At 51.7% G+C, this 27,883-nt stretch overlaps 2 long non-coding RNA genes across 2 annotated transcripts; both read right to left on the reverse strand.

Annotated features, from left to right (window-relative positions):
* Positions 1-4,885: 4,885 nt before the first annotated feature.
* LOC149992231 (uncharacterized) lies at positions 4,886-6,367 on the reverse strand. Its single transcript, XR_016508285.1, has 3 exons — positions 6,317-6,367; positions 5,312-5,988; positions 4,886-5,157 (listed from the first exon to the last, which is right to left on the reverse strand). It is a non-coding gene; the product is annotated as an uncharacterized LOC149992231 (long non-coding RNA).
* Positions 6,368-16,239: 9,872 nt separating this feature from the next.
* Positions 16,240-17,721, reverse strand: LOC149992232 (uncharacterized). Its single transcript, XR_016508284.1, has 3 exons — positions 17,671-17,721; positions 16,666-17,342; positions 16,240-16,511 (listed from the first exon to the last, which is right to left on the reverse strand). It is a non-coding gene; the product is annotated as an uncharacterized LOC149992232 (long non-coding RNA).
* Between the last annotated feature and the right edge of the window lie 10,162 nt (positions 17,722-27,883).

Raw genomic sequence — 27,883 nt, forward strand, 5'->3', positions numbered from 1 at the left:
TTTCAGGTGGACGGCTTGGGTTCCTTCCAGCCTCTAACACCTGCTGTCTGACCTGAAAGCAAGTTACCTCCTTCTCTGCATATCAGTTTTGCCTTCTGTAAAACTGACCACGGTGAGGATGAAATAAAACTGTGCATGGAAGTGCCAGCACGGGGTCATTCTGATTATTCCACAAATGACTACTAGAGTAATGGTAACCGATAGACCTCCAAAGACACAAATACACAGAAATACTGCAACAAAAGCAGTCACTGCCTGCAGAGCTACTGATTCTGCCTGAAACCTCCCGGAGGGCCACTAAAGGTCGTTTCCGTACAGATCACCCGAGGAACGGAACCTTGCAAAATACGAGGGAAGAGCTTGTCTGTGGAACTGGGCACTCTCTGCACAGTACAATGACAGTTCAATAAGAAGCTTTCCCAGAGTCTACACCCTTTAAAGCTAATAATGATAATTAGAAGAGCAACCTACTAATAGCACACAGATGACATATTTCAAAAAAAAAAAAAAGTGAAGGGGTTCAAGCAGTGACGCACACTAAAAACAGTATAAGAACAAAAATAGGAAGGTATTGGGTCGATAGTTAAAAATACAAACAACACGGGAGAAAAACTGGGACAACTGTAAAAGAACAACAATTTAAAACAAGACCAAAAAATTGCCAATAACAGGAGACAAAGTAAACTGGATACATAAAAGGTATAAATAAGAAACATGACATTAACACTCTGAGAGACTTAAGTTTTGGCTGTACAAATTCAATTTTAACTTTGAATATCATTTCTCTAGTACTGTCTCAAATTTGGGGAGTTAGAAGAATGATTTACCTAAAAAAATTTGGTGATTAAGGAAGGACGAAGGACTGCAAAGCTGAAAACCTTATTTTGAATACTTGGCACCACCACTCGTTTAGCTGTGAACCTGCACATGCCACAATATCCTAACCTACATCAATATGGATATCTATTGGCACAATGTCAATAATTGTTAAAAGTGTATGGCAAGAACTCTTCAAGTCATTATATTTGAATATTTTATGTATGTTTGAATTTTTTAATTCTAGAAAATTAATAAGAAAGAATAACTTCTGCTTTGCTGCCTCACTGTTGTGCAGAAAAAATTAAATAAGCTATATTATCTCACTAAGTCAGGTAGTATCTAGGTAGTTTGCCATTCTTTTTCTTTTTACCCCCGCTACGACTACTCACACTTAGTGTGCTGGGACAGACGTGCGCTCTGCACAGTCTCCCGCTGGCCTTACTCCTCGCTTTCGGGGTTCCTACAGCCACCCCGAAAGAGCACTGGGCCTGATGATGGGGTACATACGAAATCTGTTAGCTCTTCTGAAGCTCCATCCAGGAAGGCTGAGTCTATTAAAGATAGAAGCCTGTTAACCCTAGGCTCATTAACGCTAAACCTATCAACCCTGAGCCTAGCCATCTAGCCCTATCCGTACAATGGACTCGGTGAGCTTCCCTTAGCTGTAATTCCCAGAGTTCCCCACAGGAGGGCAGCACTGAGACAGACGGGGAGCCACAGCCGGCAAGCACACTGACAGGTTGATGGAAGAGTTCCTCTGGAGCGCACAGGAGCAGGTGAAGCGCGTTGAGTTCAGTGGACTTAAGTGGCTTCTTGGCAATCCCAGAGCCTGGCGTCTGAATCGAGAGGTGATGATTTGCACTTTCTAAAAAAGTCTGAGCACCATCAGATTAAGTAAATGTTGAGTTTACTATTGTAATTTGATACCGTAAACCTCTCCATAGAATTGCGGAGGACGTGTAAGACCTTCGGGAGCGGGACAGAGGACCCCGAAGTCCCGGGGGGGGGAGGCCGGGAAGGGGACGCGGCAGTTCTCCGGGGGCGGGGACAGGGTGGCGGAAGACTCCCGGAAGCGAGGCGAGGCCGAACACCCGGAAGACCTTCGGGGTGGGACCAAGATGGCGGGGCAGGCTACGTGGACCTTCGGGGGTTGGGCCTCGGCTGCGTCAGACCTTCTAGGGCGGGAACAAGATGGCGGGTCCGCCGCAAGCGGAAGTCGCCCGGAAGTCCTCTGGGGTCGGACCGGGAGGGCGGAAGTGTCCCGGAAGAGCGGCGGAAGGTCAGACTTCCCGGAAGCGGCTCCTAAGTCCTCCAGGGGCGGGGGCGAGGTGCCGGAACTCTATCGGAGGATGTGTAAGACCTTCGGGAGCAGGATAGAGGACCCCGAAGTCCCGGGGCGGGGGTGGGGCAGGGAATGGGACGCGGCAGTTCTCCGGGGGCGGGGACAGGGTGGCGGAAGACTCCCGGAAGCGGGGCGAGGCCGAACACCCGGAAGACCTTCGGGGTGGGACCAAGATGGCGGGGCAGGCTGCGTGGACCTTCGGGGGTTGGGCCTCGGCTGCGTCAGACCTTCTAGGGCGGGAACAAGATGGCGGGTCCGCCGCAAGCGGAAGTCGCCCGGAAGTCCTCTGGGGTGGGACCGGGAGGGTGGAAGTGTCCCGGAAGTGCGGCGGAAGGTCAGACTTCCCGGAGGCGGCTCCTAAGTCCTCCAGGGGCGGGGGCGAGGTGCCGGAACGCTATCGGAGGATGTGTAAGGCCTTCGGGAGCAGGATAGAGGACCCCGAAGTGCCAGTGCGGGGCAGGGAAGGGGACGCGGTAGTTCTAGTTCTTCGGGGGCGGGGACAGGGTGGCGGAAGACTCCCGGAAGCGGGGCGAGGCCGAACACCCGGAAGACCTTCTGGGTGAGACCAAGATGGCGGCGCAGGCTGCATAGACCTTCGGGGGTTGGGCCTCGGCTGCGTGAGACCTCCTAGGGCGGGAACAAGACGGCGCGTCCGCCGCAAGCGGAAGTCGCCCGGAAGTCCTCTGGGGTGGGACCGGGAGGGTGGAAGTGTCCCGGAAGTGCGGCAGAAGGTCAGACTTCCCGGAGGCGGCTCCTAAGTCCTCCAGGGGCGGGGCCGAGGTGCCGGCAGCCTACCGGAAGCGTGGCGGAGGGTGTATAAGACCTTCGGGAGCAGGATAGAGGGCCCCGAAGTCCCACGGGGACAGGGAAGAGGACGGGGTAGTTCTTCGGGGGCGGGAGACACAGAGTGCAGAGAGAAGAGCATTCCAGAGAGGGTGAGGGACAGACAGAGGGCGGTCCAGAGGGGGGCGGGGGTCCAGGACAGAGCATCAGCAACAAGGCAGTGGCGAGTTGCAGGTCAGAATGAAGAAAGTGGACTTTATTCTCAGGACGAGGGAAAGCAGGGGCTGATTCGGGTTTATATAGAAGATACTATCTGTGTGTGTGTGTGTGTGTGTGTGTGTAGCGGAGTGGGGGGGTGTCCTCTTAAAGCAAAAGAATACGGCAGTACAAATACAAAATTGGGTATCAAACTGAAAATCAGAATGAGAAACCTCACCAAATTACCGCAGTGGTTCGATGAGCCGACATACCCGTAAGGCACCCCCCCGCCCCCCCGGCGTTTCCGGCATCACGGGACCTGAATCCCCAGATGGTAACTGCACACACCTTAAGGATGAACTTTGCTTCTGACTTGGCCCATGTCAAGCCCTGTTCCTCTCCCACTGTCCAGGAACGTCCAACGACGGTGACAACTTCTGTTCCTGTGCCTTCCTGTCACTATACTGGGTATGCAGGCTCATCGGGTGGGTGAGGAACACGTCCCGAGAGCCATTTCGACCCTGAGGTGAGTAACAATAACCTCACTACGCATGGAAGTATCTGCGGACAAGTATGTTCCGCTGCAGAAACAGACGGTAGCGCTTATTAACCGCAGGTAGAAGACCTTACTTTTGCAGACTTTACAAAAAGCACGAGCACGGAACACATTGTGAGGGTCCCTTCCCAGGCCTCGGAAGCGAGGGGTCCTGAAGCTTAAGCTTCGCTCACTTCGCAGCAGATCTTTGAAAGTCTCGCATGGGGAACCGACGGAAGGGTTCAATGTGCTCTGAGGAGAGCTGGAGGGGACAAGTGTGGGAGGCCGGCACTGCGGCGGTGGCCCTGGAGCCTTCCTGGGCTGAGACCAGGGCCCCCCACCCCCCACCCACCGCCCCGCCTCAGCCAAGACCGACTGCTCTCGTCTGCGGCCCCTTTTCCTCTGTGGCCATAATCTCTCCTGCACAGGACCTGCCACGCGCCCGCCGTGGGCCTGCTGCGGCGTCCGCAGCTGTCATCCCCCCGCCCGTCTGGTCTGGGTCGGCTCAGCCCACGGTCGTTCTTAAACCAAGCGCTGGAGACGGAGAGAGGGCACACCCGGCTACCCTGAGGGATGTGCCACCTGGGTCAGAGGAACAGACAAACGCATTGTAGGTAAGGGGAAAGGTAAACTCGAGTTCTCTCTCGGGAGTAGAGGGGGAGAGGGAAATGGGATCTGAGGGATCCAGAGGTGCTCAGAAGCACTGATGACCGATTACTGTAGCGGGTGCAGGGCTTGCACTGTAAACGGGCCTTTCACGTGTTTTCGGAGCGGTTTGCGTGAACGCGTGTGTGTATACATGTGCACGCACACACTTCCGGTCCTAGGAAGAGCCATCGATGTCGATGGCTGGCAACAGGTACAAGAATGTGATTCCCACAGAGGCCGAGGGCCACGGGTTCTCCAAGACAGTAGGGACACAGCAAGGGAGGCCTTCAGGGCACAAGTCCCATCTTTCCCTGCTTATGACACTCGCACCCACCAACTTTAGCCTCTTGTGTCCCGGCACCTCCAGGGCTGCCCCAGGACACTGAAGCATGAAGGATCACAGACCCACTAACCCCGGTGAACAACAGTGACTGCTACAGACAATTCTCCTTCACCGTTTCCATTCTTACCGAGTTTTATTCCAAGAAAAGGGGGGAGGGGGGTAGAAAGGCCCATGAAGAGCAGTCACCGCTCAACTTACAGAAAGGCGAGGCCCCGATCAGAGGCTACCATCCCTCTTTCCCACCGTCCGGGTTCAAAAGCCAACACGTGCTCACTGTGGAAGAGGGCGGCTGAAATGGGGCTCAAAAGATTTATAAGACCCCCAATTCTGTCTTCCATGTATCCTTTTCTTTTTGTTCTTTTTCTTTCTTCTCACGCTCAGCCTTAGCTTCTTCTTCCTCGTGTCTTCTGATCAGCTGTTCCAGTTCCTTCTGTCCGAGGACTCCGATGACCGTCTTTCCATTCTCTCTGGTCGGCGTGGCAATTTCCACTGGGGGCAAACACACACACGCACGGCTGCGTTATAGCAATCACAGGTGCTAAAGTTGTTGCAGCTACCTTAAAATACCGTTTACATTCATCGCCGTTGCAAAATCACGTTAGGTACCTATCGCTAGGTTTTACAGCAACACAGAAATACTCACGGCGCCGTTATTGCCAATGCGTGCGGCCTTCCATCCCCCGTAATTTCCGCTTGGGTCGCTCCGATAGAGCTGAAAGCCGTAACGCTTATCCCAGCCAATGGACAGCAGCGAGACGCCAAAGGCACGTTTTTCCCTTTAACCAAGAAAAGAGGACCGTCAAGCACATCAGCCGCCCAAAGGCAGTATCGGTACAGTCACTCGAGCTCCCCGAACGTAGCTGAAGCACCTTTCTTGTGAAGCTGAGCATTCGTAAGTGGCTCTGTTCTGGCCACCACAGACTAAGGCCCACCAAAACGTCCACTTGCTTCCGGGAGATGGGCACAGCCAGGAGACGGAGTTAAGACCCGGAGGGCCGCTACTCCGTGCTGAGTTTAATTATTAGGTAAGAAAAGCAATCGGTTTCCAGATTTAAAAAGGCTATTTCTGCCTCTCGATGGTCTGTTAATAAAACATATGATAATACATATCGCAGAAACCACGAAGCGCAAATGTACAAAAAGTTTTTCACTTACTTTTCAATTTCTTTTTACCATCTCATAAAAAAATTATTACCTAGAAAATGTTTCCCCTTTCTGGAATAAATATGCCCCAGATTTCCTACCTCCAAACTGCGCGTACGCTTGTTTGATATCACAGAGCGCTGTCACCAACTGCTCACGAGGAATTGGCTCCCGATACTGTAATAAATAAATACCTAGGATGAAAACACTGGCATAGTCATCATTTTTTCCTAAGACACAAAAATCTAAGCAAAACATATTCTGGACATAAACCTGCGCCATGGGGGGACATTGACAGTCACCTGTCATTTGAAAGGGGAGCAGGGGAATGTCAACATCCTAACAATCTTATGACCATAGCATTTTATAAGTTCGGGTTAGAAAAAAGAAGCAATTTTCAATTAATAAATCTGCGATGACTCTCATCTTGGCAAAAACGAGTTCTCCTTAGAGATATCAAGCAAACTGAATTATAGATCGTCAGTCACACTCTCTCTGACCATACCTTTGGGCAATGAGCCTCAGTTCGTTGGTCAGAATGTTAGCGTCAGAAGTTACGCCGGCCACGGTGCAAGCCATGCCCCTGGAGGAAGAAAAAAAAAATGTATTCATGTGTCTGTAAGCAGAGCAGGTGTCTGAGAGGGCCTTTAAGAAGTATTTGCAAAGCCCCAAGTTCCATGATAAGTTTACCATGCTCGCGTCAATGCTCTGGTTTTCTTCTGAACAGACAGAAACTACAGAAGGTTTATCTTTGCGGGACAAACCTGACGTCGTTTATGACATGAAAGATGCACAGCGCCCCCTCCAGTTCTTCGATAGGCGTATTCAGCGCCACGACGCCGAACAGGGCGAGAGAAGGAGCACTAGGAAGCTAAAGCAAGTCCCGAGAGGGTCCAGAAGCAAGACAGAGGTTTTGCCAGAGGGGAAGAAAAACTACCCCCACTCCTGGGTCATCGGTATTCTCACCTCCAAAGGCCTGGCTGGCCGGGGCGGAGGGAGGGGGCTCAGGGGCTAGGCTCCCAGGAAAGGCGCCTTTCCTTTCTTTGCTGCCGCTCCCCGAGGGCTGCGCCGGCTCCCCTAGAGCTGGCACCCTCTGTCACCTGCTGTCACTACACCTCCGCAAGCCTGCCGGCTGCCGAGCGGCCCGTGGCCCGGCGGTGACTCTGGAGGGATGACGCTTCCTTGGACACGCATCCAAAGGCCCTAGAACCGGCACCCGCCTCGTCCCCCACTCAGGGGGGAAGTCTCTGACAGGCAAACCCAGTGCCCCGCAGGCTAGGAGTCCCGCACGCCCAACGACGCGAAACTGACGGGGCTCATCTAAACTGTTCCCAGACCTCCAGGGGTAGGATTCGGGACACTTCCACACAATTCCCGAGTAGCCGTTCTGAACACTCGGGGAGCCTGCCACGTGTCAGACCCTGCGCTAGTGTATTTCACTCGTTTTACTCTAGTTCATTAAACGGCCACCACCACTCGAGGCGGCACCGAAGCCCAGAGAAGGAAAGCAACGGGTGCGAGGCCACACAGACTTAACCCAGATCTGCACACCTACCACGCCTGTACTCCGAACGGTATAGAATAGTTTCTCCACCTAGGGCTTGGCCCTGCACGTCAAAATAATAACGCATCGTCCTAAGCCTCAAGGAAGTTTCAAATAAGAATCAAAAGTGTCCACCAGTAAAGGCACAATAACAAGCGTTCGCTTCAAGTTTACTACGGCACACGGGCCAACCCTCCCGAAATACGTGAGATCCTACGTATGTGAGCACATGAGATATTGAAACCCTCTCCCCCCTGTGAGCTCACTTACTCATCATCGAGCTTATAAATTTTTTCAGGGACAACAACTTCATCAAGCAGCTTGTGGATGTTGCGTCGCTCTGCTGCAAGCCAAACACCGTCGTTCGCTAAAGTTCCCGGACAGGTGCCCGCACGTCCGATGGCCTCCATGGCGTATTCAACCTGGTACAAGCGACCTGCAAAACACAAGCGGTGAGAAACCGAGACTCCCTTCTGGGTGCTTGGACCACTGGGCCAAGAGAGTCAGCGGGAACCCTGACAGGCTCTACCCTCGAGTCCCTCTCTCGTTCTCTCGTGCTGCGCGTGATCGACCTGGTGACCATAATGACATCAAAACACAAGAGAGCATGAACTATACAAAAAGTGTCTTGACTTCCGCCCCCCCACCCCCACCCCCCCAAAAGTCAAGCACTTAAAAATACTTTTGAGACAGATTCTACAATTCCTATTTTGCCTCCTGGAGAAAATATAGTGGTCCTGGAGTCATAGCTTCGAGACCGCAAAGGAAAATATATACCCATGACTCCCGTCCACTGAAAGTAACTCCTGCATAAAACACATCCTGGCACCCAGAGTCCAGTGTGTAGCAGGGAACCGATCATTTCTTCCCACTCCCATTTTCTCACGCAGGTCTGTAAGCTGAGTACCAGACCCTCTGTCAGGCGATAGCTTACGGACGTGTGCGGAACTTACCGTGTGTTCTGAACTTTACGGCTCCTGTCAAAAGAAAGTAAGGTAAGATCCTTACTAAAACGAAAGTTACAACTGAAAAAGCATTTCCACGGCTTAAAACCGTTCCGTCCACCCCCTTCTTTGGCCGAGGTGAGGGACGCAAACACGATTTGACACAGGTGGAGACCGAGGCACCGGGGCTGGAGGGGAAAATCGAAAAAGCCCTTTTTTGGAAAAAAACCAACGCAGAAAAGGAGCCCAAATGAGACACGGTAGAGGCAGAAAGAGGGATGAGACCCTGCAGGTCCAAGAGGAAGAACTGGGGAAGGAGAAAGAACAGGGCGTCCAGGCGGAGCAGGAAGCTTCAGCAGAAAACACTGAGTCAGACGCCTCACGGCCAAGAGACAAACGGCCGAAGCTCAAAAAAAAAAAAAAAAAAAAAAAAAAAAGAATCGCAGCCGCTCGAAAGCTAAGCCAGTATCCCGACCACGGAGTCCAGGAGGACGGACACGTGAAGAGGGGCAGAGGCTTCTCCCGGGAGGGCTGGGGTCCTGCATGCGGAAGGAGGCGGGGGGTTGGGGGTAGGGGCGTGGGGCGACCTCGGCCCCAGAGCACATTTCCCAAATAGCGGAACACCAGACGAAGGCCGCAGGACCGGCGCGCCCAGACGAGATTTCTTAAAGGTGGGCCGGGGCCTCGGGGCCTGCCTGGCACTTTGGGAGGCGGTGACCTGCGACCAGGCCGCCGGAGAGTCCTCATCCCCATGCCCCACGCCGGCGCAGCCGGCACCCCCGCGGCGCCCGAAAGGCAGGTACTAACCGGAGAAGAAAAACTAGAATCGAGGGCTACACGAAGGGCCTCACGCCACAGGAAGAACCCACTATCGCCCCACCGAGTGTCCGCTGCCCATGTGGCCCACGCGCGTGCGCAGAACGATCTCGCGGGGTGGGGGGGAATGGGGCGGGGAGAACGGGCCGAAGATACGGAAGTCCTCCGGGGCGGCGGGGCCGAGGACAAGGAAGCCCTTCGGGGGCGGAGACAAGGTGGCGGAAGACTCCCGGAAGCGGGGCGAGGCCGAACACCGGGAAGTCCTTTGGGGTGGGACCAAAGCGGCGGAAGCGTGGCGGAAGTGCAGCGGAAGGCCAGACCTCCCCGGAGGCGGCTTCTAAGCCCTCCGGGGGCGGGGACCAGGTGCCGGCGGCCTATCGGAAGCGGGACGGGGGTGGTGCAAGACCTCCCTCCACATCTTTCCAAACAGTACATTTCACTTACAGCGAGTTTACGCGGCGACACATTCAGCAGGCTATTTATATCGCCCTGCTTTTCTCTCCGCCAGGCCGGTCATGTATCATGCTAAGTCCATCAACATTTCTTCTGAGAAGGAGCCAAGTCCATTTTTATTTCCTCTGGGAGATGCTGGGACTAGGTTCATTTGCATGCAGTTCATTTGCGTACGTCAAAAGTCCGGGTGGGCGTTCCAGCCGCCGCCAGGTTCTGATGCCAAAATCTTTGTCAAAGCCAAAATCTCCGAGTGGCCAGCCTGCCACTGCCTCTCTGACCCCATCTCCTGCACTCCTCCCCAGGGGTCACTCGCCTCTAGCCACACGGGCCTCCTCGCTGCTCCGCAAACACACCGGCACACGCCAGCCTCGGGGCCTTTGCACTCGCGACAGTTCCCCGGCCTGACACACCCTCCCCGGGGTAGTCCCACGGCCCGGCCGCTTCTCAGGGACACCTTTCCAGACCATCCTATTCAGACCCCGACACGCCCTGTCCTCCTTCCCAGTGTATTCTTCTCCAAGCTTACCAACACCCAAGGAGCCGAGGCACAGGCTTGAATCTCTGTGAAGCTGCTACGTAGAAAAAAATACCGAGGCCACAGCTAGAACGGCAGCTTCGTAAAGCTTGTACGTACACTCTGCGTCCCTAGAGTGACGCCGCCGCCGGGCGTCCCTATAGTCGCGGAGAGGACAGAAGAATAAATAGCTTAGCGGACGGCCCCCGAGCGATTTGACCTACAGAGGAGGATGGCATTGAATACAGAATGACATGCACACCTACCACACCCACTAACTGAGATATGGCGAGGCCAAACTGGATTTTTATCTTGTCATTCGTGGGTGTTCCACAGGACGAACCCATCTTTCGTCGCCCCGAAATAAATCCTTAAACAAGCTATCTTCATGTTTTGCAATAAAGAACGGTTCAGCTAATCCTGTCTAACAAATTTTTAAAAGTTAGCGTACTGGCTTCTCTCCTACAAATAACTTTTAAAAGTTCGTCATCATTAGTGAACCAAACTATTAGTTAGGCTATTATTAATAGTACTTTAAAGATGAAATATTAATACAATTCTTTGTGATCAATAAGGAACACTCCAGTTCAGGTATGTTTTTAAGTTAAATCAGAGGACTCTCATGGAAATAGGCAGAGTTCCCTAAGAAGCACTCGGTACTTAGTACAGACTTATTTAACTTCCGAGTAACAGAAGCCTTTAAATGACCAGTTAGGGGGTTGCTTGACACAACATTTCAAAAAACGTATCAACGGTAGATGTAAAATAAACGTGCTTTAATTTCCATGTTTTTAGAAAAGATTTTATTGATGTATTTTTAGAGGGGAAGTGGGGAGAAACAGAGGGGGAGAAACATCAGTGTGTGGTCACTTCTCATGCACCCACACTGACTGGGGACCTGGCCTGCAACCCAGGCCTGTGACCTGACTGGGAATCGAACCAGCAACCCTTTAGTTCACTCAACCCACGGAGCCACACCAGCCAGACATACATGATTTTAATATACAAAGATATACGAAGTACATAGTAGGTGCTCACTTTGTTGAATGCATACACGAATGAATACATGAGTCCATGCCATCTGACAATTCCCTTTTCTTTCCAATATTCGGAGTTTCATCGTCGGTCGCGAAACAACTTTCACCTAGTTGCAGAAATTTGCTATTAAGGATGATGAGGCATTAGCCTGCGCTTCTTAAAATTGGAGACCTAGTCTTACTCAGATTTGAGTATGAAGAGAGGGGATAACAGCACGCTGGTTAAGAACACAGGATTTTCAGGTGGACGGCTTGGGTTCCTTCCAGCCTCTAACACCTGCTGTCTGACCTGAAAGCAAGTTACCTCCTTCTCTGCATATCAGTTTTGCCTTCTGTAAAACTGACCACGGTGAGGATGAAATAAAACTGTGCATGGAAGTGCCAGCACGGGGTCATTCTGATTATTCCACAAATGACTACTAGAGTAATGGTAACCGATAGACCTCCAAAGACACAAATACACAGAAATACTGCAACAAAAGCAGTCACTGCCTGCAGAGCTACTGATTCTGCCTGAAACCTCCCGGAGGGCCACTAAAGGTCGTTTCCGTACAGATCACCCGAGGAACGGAACCTTGCAAAATACGAGGGAAGAGCTTGTCTGTGGAACTGGGCACTCTCTGCACAGTACAATGACAGTTCAATAAGAAGCTTTCCCAGAGTCTACACCCTTTAAAGCTAATAATGATAATTAGAAGAGCAACCTACTAATAGCACACAGATGACATATTTCAAAAAAAAAAAAAGTGAAGGGGTTCAAGCAGTGACGCACACTAAAAACAGTATAAGAACAAAAATAGGAAGGTATTGGGTCGATAGTTAAAAATACAAACAACACGGGAGAAAAACTGGGACAACTGTAAAAGAACAACAATTTAAAACAAGACCAAAAAATTGCCAATAACAGGAGACAAAGTAAACTGGATACATAAAAGGTATAAATAAGAAACATGACATTAACACTCTGAGAGACTTAAGTTTTGGCTGTACAAATTCAATTTTAACTTTGAATATCATTTCTCTAGTACTGTCTCAAATTTGGGGAGTTAGAAGAATGATTTACCTAAAAAAATTTGGTGATTAAGGAAGGACGAAGGACTGCAAAGCTGAAAACCTTATTTTGAATACTTGGCACCACCACTCGTTTAGCTGTGAACCTGCACATGCCACAATATCCTAACCTACATCAATATGGATATCTATTGGCACAATGTCAATAATTGTTAAAAGTGTATGGCAAGAACTCTTCAAGTCATTATATTTGAATATTTTATGTATGTTTGAATTTTTTAATTCTAGAAAATTAATAAGAAAGAATAACTTCTGCTTTGCTGCCTCACTGTTGTGCAGAAAAAATTAAATAAGCTATATTATCTCACTAAGTCAGGTAGTATCTAGGTAGTTTGCCATTCTTTTTCTTTTTACCCCCGCTACGACTACTCACACTTAGTGTGCTGGGACAGACGTGCGCTCTGCACAGTCTCCCGCTGGCCTTACTCCTCGCTTTCGGGGTTCCTACAGCCACCCCGAAAGAGCACTGGGCCTGATGATGGGGTACATACGAAATCTGTTAGCTCTTCTGAAGCTCCATCCAGGAAGGCTGAGTCTATTAAAGATAGAAGCCTGTTAACCCTAGGCTCATTAACGCTAAACCTATCAACCCTGAGCCTAGCCATCTAGCCCTATCCGTACAATGGACTCGGTGAGCTTCCCTTAGCTGTAATTCCCAGAGTTCCCCACAGGAGGGCAGCACTGAGACAGACGGGGAGCCACAGCCGGCAAGCACACTGACAGGTTGATGGAAGAGTTCCTCTGGAGCGCACAGGAGCAGGTGAAGCGCGTTGAGTTCAGTGGACTTAAGTGGCTTCTTGGCAATCCCAGAGCCTGGCGTCTGAATCGAGAGGTGATGATTTGCACTTTCTAAAAAAGTCTGAGCACCATCAGATTAAGTAAATGTTGAGTTTACTATTGTAATTTGATACCGTAAACCTCTCCATAGAATTGCGGAGGACGTGTAAGACCTTCGGGAGCGGGACAGAGGACCCCGAAGTCCCGGGGGGGGGAGGCCGGGAAGGGGACGCGGCAGTTCTCCGGGGGCGGGGACAGGGTGGCGGAAGACTCCCGGAAGCGAGGCGAGGCCGAACACCCGGAAGACCTTCGGGGTGGGACCAAGATGGCGGGGCAGGCTACGTGGACCTTCGGGGGTTGGGCCTCGGCTGCGTCAGACCTTCTAGGGCGGGAACAAGATGGCGGGTCCGCCGCAAGCGGAAGTCGCCCGGAAGTCCTCTGGGGTCGGACCGGGAGGGCGGAAGTGTCCCGGAAGAGCGGCGGAAGGTCAGACTTCCCGGAAGCGGCTCCTAAGTCCTCCAGGGGCGGGGGCGAGGTGCCGGAACTCTATCGGAGGATGTGTAAGACCTTCGGGAGCAGGATAGAGGACCCCGAAGTCCCGGGGCGGGGGTGGGGCAGGGAATGGGACGCGGCAGTTCTCCGGGGGCGGGGACAGGGTGGCGGAAGACTCCCGGAAGCGGGGCGAGGCCGAACACCCGGAAGACCTTCGGGGTGGGACCAAGATGGCGGGGCAGGCTGCGTGGACCTTCGGGGGTTGGGCCTCGGCTGCGTCAGACCTTCTAGGGCGGGAACAAGATGGCGGGTCCGCCGCAAGCGGAAGTCGCCCGGAAGTCCTCTGGGGTGGGACCGGGAGGGTGGAAGTGTCCCGGAAGTGCGGCGGAAGGTCAGACTTCCCGGAGGCGGCTCCTAAGTCCTCCAGGGGCGGGGGCGAGGTGCCGGAACGCTATCGGAGGATGTGTAAGGCCTTCGGGAGCAGGATAGAGGACCCCGAAGTGCCAGTGCGGGGCAGGGAAGGGGACGCGGTAGTTCTAGTTCTTCGGGGGCGGGGACAGGGTGGCGGAAGACTCCCGGAAGCGGGGCGAGGCCGAACACCCGGAAGACCTTCTGGGTGAGACCAAGATGGCGGCGCAGGCTGCATAGACCTTCGGGGGTTGGGCCTCGGCTGCGTGAGACCTCCTAGGGCGGGAACAAGACGGCGCGTCCGCCGCAAGCGGAAGTCGCCCGGAAGTCCTCTGGGGTGGGACCGGGAGGGTGGAAGTGTCCCGGAAGTGCGGCAGAAGGTCAGACTTCCCGGAGGCGGCTCCTAAGTCCTCCAGGGGCGGGGCCGAGGTGCCGGCAGCCTACCGGAAGCGTGGCGGAGGGTGTATAAGACCTTCGGGAGCAGGATAGAGGGCCCCGAAGTCCCACGGGGACAGGGAAGAGGACGGGGTAGTTCTTCGGGGGCGGGAGACACAGAGTGCAGAGAGAAGAGCATTCCAGAGAGGGTGAGGGACAGACAGAGGGCGGTCCAGAGGGGGGCGGGGGTCCAGGACAGAGCATCAGCAACAAGGCAGTGGCGAGTTGCAGGTCAGAATGAAGAAAGTGGACTTTATTCTCAGGACGAGGGAAAGCAGGGGCTGATTCGGGTTTATATAGAAGATACTATCTGTGTGTGTGTGTGTGTGTGTGTGTGTAGCGGAGTGGGGGGGTGTCCTCTTAAAGCAAAAGAATACGGCAGTACAAATACAAAATTGGGTATCAAACTGAAAATCAGAATGAGAAACCTCACCAAATTACCGCAGTGGTTCGATGAGCCGACATACCCGTAAGGCACCCCCCCGCCCCCCCGGCGTTTCCGGCATCACGGGACCTGAATCCCCAGATGGTAACTGCACACACCTTAAGGATGAACTTTGCTTCTGACTTGGCCCATGTCAAGCCCTGTTCCTCTCCCACTGTCCAGGAACGTCCAACGACGGTGACAACTTCTGTTCCTGTGCCTTCCTGTCACTATACTGGGTATGCAGGCTCATCGGGTGGGTGAGGAACACGTCCCGAGAGCCATTTCGACCCTGAGGTGAGTAACAATAACCTCACTACGCATGGAAGTATCTGCGGACAAGTATGTTCCGCTGCAGAAACAGACGGTAGCGCTTATTAACCGCAGGTAGAAGACCTTACTTTTGCAGACTTTACAAAAAGCACGAGCACGGAACACATTGTGAGGGTCCCTTCCCAGGCCTCGGAAGCGAGGGGTCCTGAAGCTTAAGCTTCGCTCACTTCGCAGCAGATCTTTGAAAGTCTCGCATGGGGAACCGACGGAAGGGTTCAATGTGCTCTGAGGAGAGCTGGAGGGGACAAGTGTGGGAGGCCGGCACTGCGGCGGTGGCCCTGGAGCCTTCCTGGGCTGAGACCAGGGCCCCCCACCCCCCACCCACCGCCCCGCCTCAGCCAAGACCGACTGCTCTCGTCTGCGGCCCCTTTTCCTCTGTGGCCATAATCTCTCCTGCACAGGACCTGCCACGCGCCCGCCGTGGGCCTGCTGCGGCGTCCGCAGCTGTCATCCCCCCGCCCGTCTGGTCTGGGTCGGCTCAGCCCACGGTCGTTCTTAAACCAAGCGCTGGAGACGGAGAGAGGGCACACCCGGCTACCCTGAGGGATGTGCCACCTGGGTCAGAGGAACAGACAAACGCATTGTAGGTAAGGGGAAAGGTAAACTCGAGTTCTCTCTCGGGAGTAGAGGGGGAGAGGGAAATGGGATCTGAGGGATCCAGAGGTGCTCAGAAGCACTGATGACCGATTACTGTAGCGGGTGCAGGGCTTGCACTGTAAACGGGCCTTTCACGTGTTTTCGGAGCGGTTTGCGTGAACGCGTGTGTGTATACATGTGCACGCACACACTTCCGGTCCTAGGAAGAGCCATCGATGTCGATGGCTGGCAACAGGTACAAGAATGTGATTCCCACAGAGGCCGAGGGCCACGGGTTCTCCAAGACAGTAGGGACACAGCAAGGGAGGCCTTCAGGGCACAAGTCCCATCTTTCCCTGCTTATGACACTCGCACCCACCAACTTTAGCCTCTTGTGTCCCGGCACCTCCAGGGCTGCCCCAGGACACTGAAGCATGAAGGATCACAGACCCACTAACCCCGGTGAACAACAGTGACTGCTACAGACAATTCTCCTTCACCGTTTCCATTCTTACCGAGTTTTATTCCAAGAAAAGGGGGGAGGGGGGTAGAAAGGCCCATGAAGAGCAGTCACCGCTCAACTTACAGAAAGGCGAGGCCCCGATCAGAGGCTACCATCCCTCTTTCCCACCGTCCGGGTTCAAAAGCCAACACGTGCTCACTGTGGAAGAGGGCGGCTGAAATGGGGCTCAAAAGATTTATAAGACCCCCAATTCTGTCTTCCATGTATCCTTTTCTTTTTGTTCTTTTTCTTTCTTCTCACGCTCAGCCTTAGCTTCTTCTTCCTCGTGTCTTCTGATCAGCTGTTCCAGTTCCTTCTGTCCGAGGACTCCGATGACCGTCTTTCCATTCTCTCTGGTCGGCGTGGCAATTTCCACTGGGGGCAAACACACACACGCACGGCTGCGTTATAGCAATCACAGGTGCTAAAGTTGTTGCAGCTACCTTAAAATACCGTTTACATTCATCGCCGTTGCAAAATCACGTTAGGTACCTATCGCTAGGTTTTACAGCAACACAGAAATACTCACGGCGCCGTTATTGCCAATGCGTGCGGCCTTCCATCCCCCGTAATTTCCGCTTGGGTCGCTCCGATAGAGCTGAAAGCCGTAACGCTTATCCCAGCCAATGGACAGCAGCGAGACGCCAAAGGCACGTTTTTCCCTTTAACCAAGAAAAGAGGACCGTCAAGCACATCAGCCGCCCAAAGGCAGTATCGGTACAGTCACTCGAGCTCCCCGAACGTAGCTGAAGCACCTTTCTTGTGAAGCTGAGCATTCGTAAGTGGCTCTGTTCTGGCCACCACAGACTAAGGCCCACCAAAACGTCCACTTGCTTCCGGGAGATGGGCACAGCCAGGAGACGGAGTTAAGACCCGGAGGGCCGCTACTCCGTGCTGAGTTTAATTATTAGGTAAGAAAAGCAATCGGTTTCCAGATTTAAAAAGGCTATTTCTGCCTCTCGATGGTCTGTTAATAAAACATATGATAATACATATCGCAGAAACCACGAAGCGCAAATGTACAAAAAGTTTTTCACTTACTTTTCAATTTCTTTTTACCATCTCATAAAAAAATTATTACCTAGAAAATGTTTCCCCTTTCTGGAATAAATATGCCCCAGATTTCCTACCTCCAAACTGCGCGTACGCTTGTTTGATATCACAGAGCGCTGTCACCAACTGCTCACGAGGAATTGGCTCCCGATACTGTAATAAATAAATACCTAGGATGAAAACACTGGCATAGTCATCATTTTTTCCTAAGACACAAAAATCTAAGCAAAACATATTCTGGACATAAACCTGCGCCATGGGGGGACATTGACAGTCACCTGTCATTTGAAAGGGGAGCAGGGGAATGTCAACATCCTAACAATCTTATGACCATAGCATTTTATAAGTTCGGGTTAGAAAAAAGAAGCAATTTTCAATTAATAAATCTGCGATGACTCTCATCTTGGCAAAAACGAGTTCTCCTTAGAGATATCAAGCAAACTGAATTATAGATCGTCAGTCACACTCTCTCTGACCATACCTTTGGGCAATGAGCCTCAGTTCGTTGGTCAGAATGTTAGCGTCAGAAGTTACGCCGGCCACGGTGCAAGCCATGCCCCTGGAGGAAGAAAAAAAAAATGTATTCATGTGTCTGTAAGCAGAGCAGGTGTCTGAGAGGGCCTTTAAGAAGTATTTGCAAAGCCCCAAGTTCCATGATAAGTTTACCATGCTCGCGTCAATGCTCTGGTTTTCTTCTGAACAGACAGAAACTACAGAAGGTTTATCTTTGCGGGACAAACCTGACGTCGTTTATGACATGAAAGATGCACAGCGCCCCCTCCAGTTCTTCGATAGGCGTATTCAGCGCCACGACGCCGAACAGGGCGAGAGAAGGAGCACTAGGAAGCTAAAGCAAGTCCCGAGAGGGTCCAGAAGCAAGACAGAGGTTTTGCCAGAGGGGAAGAAAAACTACCCCCACTCCTGGGTCATCGGTATTCTCACCTCCAAAGGCCTGGCTGGCCGGGGCGGAGGGAGGGGGCTCAGGGGCTAGGCTCCCAGGAAAGGCGCCTTTCCTTTCTTTGCTGCCGCTCCCCGAGGGCTGCGCCGGCTCCCCTAGAGCTGGCACCCTCTGTCACCTGCTGTCACTACACCTCCGCAAGCCTGCCGGCTGCCGAGCGGCCCGTGGCCCGGCGGTGACTCTGGAGGGATGACGCTTCCTTGGACACGCATCCAAAGGCCCTAGAACCGGCACCCGCCTCGTCCCCCACTCAGGGGGGAAGTCTCTGACAGGCAAACCCAGTGCCCCGCAGGCTAGGAGTCCCGCACGCCCAACGACGCGAAACTGACGGGGCTCATCTAAACTGTTCCCAGACCTCCAGGGGTAGGATTCGGGACACTTCCACACAATTCCCGAGTAGCCGTTCTGAACACTCGGGGAGCCTGCCACGTGTCAGACCCTGCGCTAGTGTATTTCACTCGTTTTACTCTAGTTCATTAAACGGCCACCACCACTCGAGGCGGCACCGAAGCCCAGAGAAGGAAAGCAACGGGTGCGAGACCACACAGACTTAACCCAGATCTGCACACCTACCACGCCTGTACTCCGAACGGTATAGAATAGTTTCTCCACCTAGGGCTTGGCCCTGCACGTCAAAATAATAACGCATCGTCCTAAGCCTCAAGGAAGTTTCAAATAAGAATCAAAAGTGTCCACCAGTAAAGGCACAATAACAAGCGTTCGCTTCAAGTTTACTACGGCACACGGGCCAACCCTCCCGAAATACGTGAGATCCTACGTATGTGAGCACATGAGATATTGAAACCCTCTCCCCCCTGTGAGCTCACTTACTCATCATCGAGCTTATAAATTTTTTCAGGGACAACAACTTCATCAAGCAGCTTGTGGATGTTGCGTCGCTCTGCTGCAAGCCAAACACCGTCGTTCGCTAAAGTTCCCGGACAGGTGCCCGCACGTCCGATGGCCTCCATGGCGTATTCAACCTGGTACAAGCGACCTGCAAAACACAAGCGGTGAGAAACCGAGACTCCCTTCTGGGTGCTTGGACCACTGGGCCAAGAGAGTCAGCGGGAACCCTGACAGGCTCTACCCTCGAGTCCCTCTCTCGTTCTCTCGTGCTGCGCGTGATCGACCTGGTGACCATAATGACATCAAAACACAAGAGAGCATGAACTATACAAAAAGTGTCTTGACTTCCGCCCCCCCACCCCCACCCCCCCAAAAGTCAAGCACTTAAAAATACTTTTGAGACAGATTCTACAATTCCTATTTTGCCTCCTGGAGAAAATATAGTGGTCCTGGAGTCATAGCTTCGAGACCGCAAAGGAAAATATATACCCATGACTCCCGTCCACTGAAAGTAACTCCTGCATAAAACACATCCTGGCACCCAGAGTCCAGTGTGTAGCAGGGAACCGATCATTTCTTCCCACTCCCATTTTCTCACGCAGGTCTGTAAGCTGAGTACCAGACCCTCTGTCAGGCGATAGCTTACGGACGTGTGCGGAACTTACCGTGTGTTCTGAACTTTACGGCTCCTGTCAAAAGAAAGTAAGGTAAGATCCTTACTAAAACGAAAGTTACAACTGAAAAAGCATTTCCACGGCTTAAAACCGTTCCGTCCACCCCCTTCTTTGGCCGAGGTGAGGGACGCAAACACGATTTGACACAGGTGGAGACCGAGGCACCGGGGCTGGAGGGGAAAATCGAAAAAGCCCTTTTTTGGAAAAAAACCAACGCAGAAAAGGAGCCCAAATGAGACACGGTAGAGGCAGAAAGAGGGATGAGACCCTGCAGGTCCAAGAGGAAGAACTGGGGAAGGAGAAAGAACAGGGCGTCCAGGCGGAGCAGGAAGCTTCAGCAGAAAACACTGAGTCAGACGCCTCACGGCCAAGAGACAAACGGCCGAAGCTCAAAAAAAAAAAAAAAAAAAAAAAAAAAGAATCGCAGCCGCTCGAAAGCTAAGCCAGTATCCCGACCACGGAGTCCAGGAGGACGGACACGTGAAGAGGGGCAGAGGCTTCTCCCGGGAGGGCTGGGGTCCTGCATGCGGAAGGAGGCGGGGGGTTGGGGGTAGGGCCGTGGGGCGACCTCGGCCCCAGAGCACATTTCCCAAATAGCGGAACACCAGACGAAGGCCGCAGGACCGGCGCGCCCAGACGAGATTTCTTAAAGGTGGGCCGGGGCCTCGGGGCCTGCCTGGCACTTTGGGAGGCGGTGACCTGCGACCAGGCCGCCGGAGAGTCCTCATCCCCATGCCCCACGCCGGCGCAGCCGGCACCCCCGCGGCGCCTGAAAGGCAGGTACTAACCGGAGAAGAAAAACTAGAATCGAGGGCTACACGAAGGGCCTCACGCCACAGGAAGAACCCACTATCGCCCCACCGAGTGTCCGCTGCCCATGTGGCCCACGCGCGTGCGCAGAACGATCTCGCGGGGTGGGGGGGAATGGGGCGGGGAGAACGGGCCGAAGATACGGAAGTCCTCCGGGGCGGCGGGGCCGAGGACAAGGAAGCCCTTCGGGGGCGGAGACAAGGTGGCGGAAGACTCCCGGAAGCGGGGCGAGGCCGAACACCGGGAAGTCCTTTGGGGTGGGACCAAAGCGGCGGAAGCGTGGCGGAAGTGCAGCGGAAGGCCAGACCTCCCCGGAGGCGGCTTCTAAGCCCTCCGGGGGCGGGGACCAGGTGCCGGCGGCCTATCGGAAGCGGGACGGGGGTGGTGCAAGACCTCCCTCCACATCTTTCCAAACAGTACATTTCACTTACAGCGAGTTTACGCGGCGACACATTCAGCAGGCTATTTATATCGCCCTGCTTTTCTCTCCGCCAGGCCGGTCATGTATCATGCTAAGTCCATCAACATTTCTTCTGAGAAGGAGCCAAGTCCATTTTTATTTCCTCTGGGAGATGCTGGGACTAGGTTCATTTGCATGCAGTTCATTTGCGTACGTCAAAAGTCCGGGTGGGCGTTCCAGCCGCCGCCAGGTTCTGATGCCAAAATCTTTGTCAAAGCCAAAATCTCCGAGTGGCCAGCCTGCCACTGCCTCTCTGACCCCATCTCCTGCACTCCTCCCCAGGGGTCACTCGCCTCTAGCCACACGGGCCTCCTCGCTGCTCCGCAAACACACCGGCACACGCCAGCCTCGGGGCCTTTGCACTCGCGACAGTTCCCCGGCCTGACACACCCTCCCCGGGGTAGTCCCACGGCCCGGCCGCTTCTCAGGGACACCTTTCCAGACCATCCTATTCAGACCCCGACACGCCCTGTCCTCCTTCCCAGTGTATTCTTCTCCAAGCTTACCAACACCCAAGGAGCCGAGGCACAGGCTTGAATCTCTGTGAAGCTGCTACGTAGAAAAAAATACCGAGGCCACAGCTAGAACGGCAGCTTCGTAAAGCTTGTACGTACACTCTGCGTCCCTAGAGTGACGCCGCCGCCGGGCGTCCCTATAGTCGCGGAGAGGACAGAAGAATAAATAGCTTAGCGGACGGCCCCCGAGCGATTTGACCTACAGAGGAGGATGGCATTGAATACAGAATGACATGCACACCTACCACACCCACTAACTGAGATATGGCGAGGCCAAACTGGATTTTTATCTTGTCATTCGTGGGTGTTCCACAGGACGAACCCATCTTTCGTCGCCCCGAAATAAATCCTTAAACAAGCTATCTTCATGTTTTGCAATAAAGAACGGTTCAGCTAATCCTGTCTAACAAATTTTTAAAAGTTAGCGTACTGGCTTCTCTCCTACAAATAACTTTTAAAAGTTCGTCATCATTAGTGAACCAAACTATTAGTTAGGCTATTATTAATAGTACTTTAAAGATGAAATATTAATACAATTCTTTGTGATCAATAAGGAACACTCCAGTTCAGGTATGTTTTTAAGTTAAATCAGAGGACTCTCATGGAAATAGGCAGAGTTCCCTAAGAAGCACTCGGTACTTAGTACAGACTTATTTAACTTCCGAGTAACAGAAGCCTTTAAATGACCAGTTAGGGGGTTGCTTGACACAACATTTCAAAAAACGTATCAACGGTAGATGTAAAATAAACGTGCTTTAATTTCCATGTTTTTAGAAAAGATTTTATTGATGTATTTTTAGAGGGGAAGTGGGGAGAAACAGAGGGGGAGAAACATCAGTGTGTGGTCACTTCTCATGCACCCACACTGACTGGGGACCTGGCCTGCAACCCAGGCCTGTGACCTGACTGGGAATCGAACCAGCAACCCTTTAGTTCACTCAACCCACGGAGCCACACCAGCCAGACATACATGATTTTAATATACAAAGATATACGAAGTACATAGTAGGTGCTCACTTTGTTGAATGCATACACGAATGAATACATGAGTCCATGCCATCTGACAATTCCCTTTTCTTTCCAATATTCGGAGTTTCATCGTCGGTCGCGAAACAACTTTCACCTAGTTGCAGAAATTTGCTATTAAGGATGATGAGGCATTAGCCTGCGCTTCTTAAAATTGGAGACCTAGTCTTACTCAGATTTGAGTATGAAGAGAGGGGATAACAGCACGCTGGTTAAGAACACAGGATTTTCAGGTGGACGGCTTGGGTTCCTTCCAGCCTCTAACACCTGCTGTCTGACCTGAAAGCAAGTTACCTCCTTCTCTGCATATCAGTTTTGCCTTCTGTAAAACTGACCACGGTGAGGATGAAATAAAACTGTGCATGGAAGTGCCAGCACGGGGTCATTCTGATTATTCCACAAATGACTACTAGAGTAATGGTAACCGATAGACCTCCAAAGACACAAATACACAGAAATACTGCAACAAAAGCAGTCACTGCCTGCAGAGCTACTGATTCTGCCTGAAACCTCCCGGAGGGCCACTAAAGGTCGTTTCCGTACAGATCACCCGAGGAACGGAACCTTGCAAAATACGAGGGAAGAGCTTGTCTGTGGAACTGGGCACTCTCTGCACAGTACAATGACAGTTCAATAAGAAGCTTTCCCAGAGTCTACACCCTTTAAAGCTAATAATGATAATTAGAAGAGCAACCTACTAATAGCACACAGATGACATATTTCAAAAAAAAAAAAAAGTGAAGGGGTTCAAGCAGTGACGCACACTAAAAACAGTATAAGAACAAAAATAGGAAGGTATTGGGTCGATAGTTAAAAATACAAACAACACGGGAGAAAAACTGGGACAACTGTAAAAGAACAACAATTTAAAACAAGACCAAAAAATTGCCAATAACAGGAGACAAAGTAAACTGGATACATAAAAGGTATAAATAAGAAACATGACATTAACACTCTGAGAGACTTAAGTTTTGGCTGTACAAATTCAATTTTAACTTTGAATATCATTTCTCTAGTACTGTCTCAAATTTGGGGAGTTAGAAGAATGATTTACCTAAAAAAATTTGGTGATTAAGGAAGGACGAAGGACTGCAAAGCTGAAAACCTTATTTTGAATACTTGGCACCACCACTCGTTTAGCTGTGAACCTGCACATGCCACAATATCCTAACCTACATCAATATGGATATCTATTGGCACAATGTCAATAATTGTTAAAAGTGTATGGCAAGAACTCTTCAAGTCATTATATTTGAATATTTTATGTATGTTTGAATTTTTTAATTCTAGAAAATTAATAAGAAAGAATAACTTCTGCTTTGCTGCCTCACTGTTGTGCAGAAAAAATTAAATAAGCTATATTATCTCACTAAGTCAGGTAGTATCTAGGTAGTTTGCCATTCTTTTTCTTTTTACCCCCGCTACGACTACTCACACTTAGTGTGCTGGGACAGACGTGCGCTCTGCACAGTCTCCCGCTGGCCTTACTCCTCGCTTTCGGGGTTCCTACAGCCACCCCGAAAGAGCACTGGGCCTGATGATGGGGTACATACGAAATCTGTTAGCTCTTCTGAAGCTCCATCCAGGAAGGCTGAGTCTATTAAAGATAGAAGCCTGTTAACCCTAGGCTCATTAACGCTAAACCTATCAACCCTGAGCCTAGCCATCTAGCCCTATCCGTACAATGGACTCGGTGAGCTTCCCTTAGCTGTAATTCCCAGAGTTCCCCACAGGAGGGCAGCACTGAGACAGACGGGGAGCCACAGCCGGCAAGCACACTGACAGGTTGATGGAAGAGTTCCTCTGGAGCGCACAGGAGCAGGTGAAGCGCGTTGAGTTCAGTGGACTTAAGTGGCTTCTTGGCAATCCCAGAGCCTGGCGTCTGAATCGAGAGGTGATGATTTGCACTTTCTAAAAAAGTCTGAGCACCATCAGATTAAGTAAATGTTGAGTTTACTATTGTAATTTGATACCGTAAACCTCTCCATAGAATTGCGGAGGACGTGTAAGACCTTCGGGAGCGGGACAGAGGACCCCGAAGTCCCGGGGGGGGGAGGCCGGGAAGGGGACGCGGCAGTTCTCCGGGGGCGGGGACAGGGTGGCGGAAGACTCCCGGAAGCGAGGCGAGGCCGAACACCCGGAAGACCTTCGGGGTGGGACCAAGATGGCGGGGCAGGCTACGTGGACCTTCGGGGGTTGGGCCTCGGCTGCGTCAGACCTTCTAGGGCGGGAACAAGATGGCGGGTCCGCCGCAAGCGGAAGTCGCCCGGAAGTCCTCTGGGGTCGGACCGGGAGGGCGGAAGTGTCCCGGAAGAGCGGCGGAAGGTCAGACTTCCCGGAAGCGGCTCCTAAGTCCTCCAGGGGCGGGGGCGAGGTGCCGGAACTCTATCGGAGGATGTGTAAGACCTTCGGGAGCAGGATAGAGGACCCCGAAGTCCCGGGGCGGGGGTGGGGCAGGGAATGGGACGCGGCAGTTCTCCGGGGGCGGGGACAGGGTGGCGGAAGACTCCCGGAAGCGGGGCGAGGCCGAACACCCGGAAGACCTTCGGGGTGGGACCAAGATGGCGGGGCAGGCTGCGTGGACCTTCGGGGGTTGGGCCTCGGCTGCGTCAGACCTTCTAGGGCGGGAACAAGATGGCGGGTCCGCCGCAAGCGGAAGTCGCCCGGAAGTCCTCTGGGGTGGGACCGGGAGGGTGGAAGTGTCCCGGAAGTGCGGCGGAAGGTCAGACTTCCCGGAGGCGGCTCCTAAGTCCTCCAGGGGCGGGGGCGAGGTGCCGGAACGCTATCGGAGGATGTGTAAGGCCTTCGGGAGCAGGATAGAGGACCCCGAAGTGCCAGTGCGGGGCAGGGAAGGGGACGCGGTAGTTCTAGTTCTTCGGGGGCGGGGACAGGGTGGCGGAAGACTCCCGGAAGCGGGGCGAGGCCGAACACCCGGAAGACCTTCTGGGTGAGACCAAGATGGCGGCGCAGGCTGCATAGACCTTCGGGGGTTGGGCCTCGGCTGCGTGAGACCTCCTAGGGCGGGAACAAGACAGCGGGTCGGCCGCAAGCGGAAGTCGCCCGGAAGTCCTCTGGGGTGGGACCGGGAGGGTGGAAGTGTCCCGGAAGTGCGGCGGAAGGTCAGACTTCCCGGAGGCGGCTCCTAAGTTCTCCAGGGGCGGGGCCGAGGTGCCAGCAGCCTGTCGGAAGCGTGGCGGAGGCTGTGTAAGACCTTCGGGAGCAGGATAGAGGGCCCCGAAGTCCCACGGGGACAGGGAAGAGGGCGGGGTACAGAATACAGAATGACATGCACACCTACCACACCCACTAACTGAGATATGGTGAGGCCAAACTGGATTTTTATCTTGTCATTCGTGGGTGTTCCACAGGACGAACCCATCTTTCGTCGCCCCGAAATAAATCCTTAAACAAGCTATCTTCATGTTTTGCAATAAAGAACGGTTCAGCTAATCCTGTCTAACAAATTTTTAAAAGTTAGCGTACTGGCTTCTCTCCTACAAATAACTTTTAAAAGTTCGTCATCATTAGTGAACCAAACTATTAGGCTATTATTAATAGTACTTTAAAGATGAAATATTAATACAATTCTTTGTGATCAATAAGGAACACTCCAGTTCAGGTATGTTTTTAAGTTAAATCAGAGGACTCTCATGGAAATAGGCAGAGTTCCCTAAGAAGCACTCGGTACTTAGTACAGACTTATTTAACTTCCGAGTAACAGAAGCCTTTAAATGACCAGTTAGGGGGTTGCTTGACACAACATTTCAAACCTAGAAAACATGTATGGAAGTAAAATAAACGTATCAACGGTAGATGTAAAATAAACGTGCTTTAATTTCCATGTTTTTAGAAAAGATTTTATTGATGTATTTTTAGAGGGGAAGTGGGGAGAAACAGAGGGGGAGAAACATCAGTGTGTGGTCACTTCTCATGCACCCACACTGACTGGGGACCTGGCCTGCAACCCAGGCCTGTGCCCTGACTGGGAATCGAACCAGCAACCCTTTAGTTCACTCAACCCACGGAGCCACACCAGCCAGACATACATGATTTTAATATACAAAGATATACGAAGTACATAGTAGGTGCTCACTTTGTTGAATGAATACACGAATGAATACATGAGTCCATGCCATCTGACAATTCCCTTTTCTTTCCAATATTCGGAGTTTCATCGTCGGTCGCGAAACAACTTTCACCTAGTTGCAGAAATTTGCTATTAAGGACGATGAGGCATTAGCCTGCGCTTCTTAAAATTGGAGACCTAGTCTTACTCAGATTTGAGTATGAAGAGAGGGGATAACAGCACGCTGGTTAAGAACACAGGATTTTCAGGTGGACGGCTTGGGTTCCTTCCAGCCTCTAACACCTGCTGTCTGACCTGAAAGCAAGTTACCTCCTTCTCTGCATATCAGTTTTGCCTTCTGTAAAACTGACCACGGTGAGGATGAAATAAAACTGTGCATGGAAGTGCCAGCACGGGGTCATTCTGATTATTCCACAAATGACTACTAGAGTAATGGTAACCGATAGACCTCCAAAGACACAAATACACAGAAATACTGCAACAAAAGCAGTCACTGCCTGCAGAGCTACTGATTCTGCCTGAAACCTCCCGGAGGGCCACTAAAGGTCGTTTCCGTACAGATCACCCGAGGAACGGAACCTTGCAAAATACGAGGGAAGAGCTTGTCTGTGGAACTGGGCACTCTCTGCACAGTACAATGACAGTTCAATAAGAAGCTTTCCCAGAGTCTACACCCTTTAAAGCTAATAATGATAATTAGAAGAGCAACCTACTAATAGCACACAGATGACATATTTCAAAAAAAAAAAAAAGTGAAGGGGTTCAAGCAGTGACGCACACTAAAAACAGTATAAGAACAAAAATAGGAAGGTATTGGGTCGATAGTTAAAAATACAAACAACACGGGAGAAAAACTGGGACAACTGTAAAAGAACAACAATTTAAAACAAGACCAAAAAATTGCCAATAACAGGAGACAAAGTAAACTGGATACATAAAAGGTATAAATAAGAAACATGACATTAACACTCTGAGAGACTTAAGTTTTGGCTGTACAAATTCAATTTTAACTTTGAATATCATTTCTCTAGTACTGTCTCAAATTTGGGGAGTTAGAAGAATGATTTACCTAAAAAAATTTGGTGATTAAGGAAGGACGAAGGACTGCAAAGCTGAAAACCTTATTTTGAATACTTGGCACCACCACTCGTTTAGCTGTGAACCTGCACATGCCACAATATCCTAACCTACATCAATATGGATATCTATTGGCACAATGTCAATAATTGTTAAAAGTGTATGGCAAGAACTCTTCAAGTCATTATATTTGAATATTTTATGTATGTTTGAATTTTTTAATTCTAGAAAATTAATA

This window comes from Furipterus horrens, unplaced genomic scaffold (genome assembly GCF_987537825.1).
Source record: "Furipterus horrens unplaced genomic scaffold, mFurHor1.1.pri manual_scaffold_15, whole genome shotgun sequence".
Classification (NCBI taxonomy): domain Eukaryota; kingdom Metazoa; phylum Chordata; class Mammalia; order Chiroptera; family Furipteridae; genus Furipterus; species Furipterus horrens.